Source organism: Pongo abelii, chromosome 2 (assembly GCF_028885655.2).
Source record: "Pongo abelii isolate AG06213 chromosome 2, NHGRI_mPonAbe1-v2.0_pri, whole genome shotgun sequence".
NCBI lineage: Eukaryota > Metazoa > Chordata > Mammalia > Primates > Hominidae > Pongo > Pongo abelii.
Genome location: NC_085928.1, coordinates 31351761 through 31354800, shown reverse-complemented (window position 1 = coordinate 31354800; position 3040 = coordinate 31351761). Strand labels below are relative to the sequence as shown.

The 3040-nt window shown below is 37.9% G+C and overlaps 1 pseudogene; it reads left to right on the top strand.

The window, feature by feature from the left end:
• Positions 1-2211: 2211 nt before the first annotated feature.
• Positions 2212-2769, top strand: LOC100451552 (rRNA-processing protein FCF1 homolog; annotated as a pseudogene).
• Positions 2770-3040: the final 271 nt, after the last annotated feature.

Here is a 3040-nt window from a genome sequence, read left to right as displayed (position 1 = left end):
TTTATTTTGCATAGAATACAAAATCCGAAACCAAGAAAAATAAACAAATATGATAAATGTTCCCAATCCTATTTCATCTGCGATCTGTGACTCACCAATGACATCACTTCTCAAATGGAGTTTTCTTTTTTATCTTTTTTTTTTTTTTTTTGAGACGGAATCCCGCTCTGTCGCCCAGGCTGGAGTGCAGTGGCAGGATCTTGGCTCACTGCAAGCTCCACCTCCCGGGTTCACGCCCTACTCCTGCCTCAGCCTGAGTAGCTGGGACTACAGACGCCCGCCACCACGCCCGGCTAAATTTTTTTTTTTTTTTTTTTTTTTTTTTTTGTATTTTTAGTAGAGACGGGGTTTCACCGAGTTAGCCAGGATGGTCTCAATTTCCTGACCTCGTGATCTGCCCGCCTCAGCCTCCCAAAGCATTGAGATTACAGGCATGAGCCGCCTTGCCCAGCCTCAAATGGAATTTTCTAAAATGCATCCTATACAAGGTGATTTTCAAAATATTTAACAACTGGTACGGCACAGGCAGAAACTAATAAAGTGATTGTTTGGCAGTCAGAAAGGATACTGGCTAGTACAATATAGTGAGGCATATCAGTCCTACAATAGAGAAGCTGATAAAATTCCTAAGAAAGAAAAGAGTTCCGTGGACAATGACCTTTGGGAAATAATGCTTATCATTTCCTTCTCTTCAGAATTCTTTTCAGAAAAAAAGTATTCTTAGCTTTATTAAATCTAGATTTTTATTTTATCATGAAGTTGTTTTCTCATCACACCCACTCCCCACACACATATTCACAACCTAGAGAATACAATTTGAAATGTTCCCTCAAGTGCTTTTATGCTGTTATTCTGCCAACCCATTTCTTGTCCGTATCCTTTTCTTCCAGTTGATAATTATTGCCGCTCAAATAGAATTTATTCTGTAAAATTACTTATTCTATATCCTAGTGTGTTTAAGAAAAATGACACATCTAAAATTAAGTCATATGAGACATTAACACTTCCCTGGATCTATGGATACATTTATTTACTGGTGCATACCAGCAATAAGTAAATGCAGCATGGGCTGGGCACAGTGGCTCATGCCTGTAACCCCAGCAGTTTGGGAGGCCAAGACGGTCAGGACACCTGAGGTCAGAAGTTTGAGACAAGCCTGGCCAACATGGTGAAACCCCATTGCTACTAAAAATACAAAAATTAGCCAGGCATGGTGGCGCATGGCTATAGGCTCAGCTACATGGGAGGCTGAGGCGGGAGGATTGCCTGAGCTTGGGAGACAGAGGTTGCAGTAAGCTGAGATTGTGCCAGTGCATTCCCGCCTGGGCTCTGTCTCAAAAAATAAAATAAGTAAATTTGGCATATTAGAAAAAGGTGACAGTGATAAGTTCAGAGCTAAAATCACAAATAGATTTTCTGCAATATCATCCCTTCTCACTTGGTAAGAGCTCCTTGTGGAAAATTCTGCAGCTGTATCTTGGCTCAGATACTAAAAAGTTTAGTAAAAATCTGCCATCATCACAAGATGAATAAGTGAAGACCTGTGTACCAAGTACTTTATGCCTCTTGTATGGAGTAAGGTTGAATAAGAATTATATGGCATTGATCTAATTCTTCTTTCATATTTAAAGTGATATTTTGTTTTTAGAGAGAAAATAAAATCTAGCTTTCTCAGTCCCTCTGCTATTGGAGCTGTGATAGGAACCAACTTCTGTCTGACAATCATATTGTCATTATGTCTATATCATATTGCAACACTTAGATAACCTATGAAAGGAAGTTAACCGATGTGTAATGAGATATTTCCAGAGGTAATTATATCAAAGAAGAACAGATCTCTTTACGGAAGGGGATCCAGTAGATAATGCAAAACTATTAGTCAATAAAGATAAGAAAGGAGAGAGGAAAAACCATAATGTGTCATTGAAAAGGATGTAAAATTAAACTTCAAAATACATGAAGATAACTAACATTACAAATAGGCAAACCAGCCAACCAAACCAAACCAAAAATAGATATTACAAAACGTGAACAGGTAGGTATGAAAATAAACCAATCAACATTTTTGGAAATTAAGAATATGATCATTGAAATTAAAATTCAATAAGCCATATATAGTACTGTTGAATAAAGGAATAATTCAATTTAAAGATAATAATAGGAGAAACGAGAGTGTGACATGAACATGGGGAAGCAAAATAAAACAGGAAGTATGCGACCATGAAGAGAATGCTTAGTCTCAGAGATCACAGGCTTAAAGAATAGGATAGACTAAAACATAAAAAGAAAGAAAAATAGTATCCCAGCATGCTAAAAAAAAGAAAAGTTCCTCAACACCTTCCATGCTTATTTTTCCAATATAATACACAGATGGGCCCACCTTACCACATCCTGTTTGACACCAACTTTATCAAATTTTCCATTAAAACCAAACTGGACTTAGTGTAGTCAATGATGGACTGTCTGTATGTCAAGTGTATCCCTTGTATAACTGATTGTGTAATGGCTGAAACTGGGAAATTAGGGCAGAAGTATTGAGCAACTGTAAGGATTGTTAAGGATCCAACATTGGAATGATTACCAGGGACACACAAAGAAACCTATGCAGATCACAGCTTAGTACAGAGAGTAACTCACAAGTGTTACATTGTGTCCTTGGACCTTAAAAAAAGAATCCAAAAGAATCCTGGAGTTCCTAACACGTACATTTCTAACCATAGATAAAACTCTGAACAGATGTCAGGTGACTACGGAGCCCCTAGGTTCTAACTCTTATAAGACAAAGTTCCTCTGCCTTTCTTCGACCAACTTTCTATTGTTTCCAGTTCATTAAACATTCAGTAGCGTGATATATTCTTCCGTTTACCCATTTGCTCTGTTATGAGCTGAGTATAGTTAAATATGATCACTTTCTGATGCTGTTTTGAAATTGATGTTTTGTCGCATTTAAAAATTTTAGGCCGGGTGCAGTGGCTCACACCTGTAATCCCAGCACTTTGGGAGGCCAAGGCAGGTAGATCACCTGAGGTCAGGAGTTCAA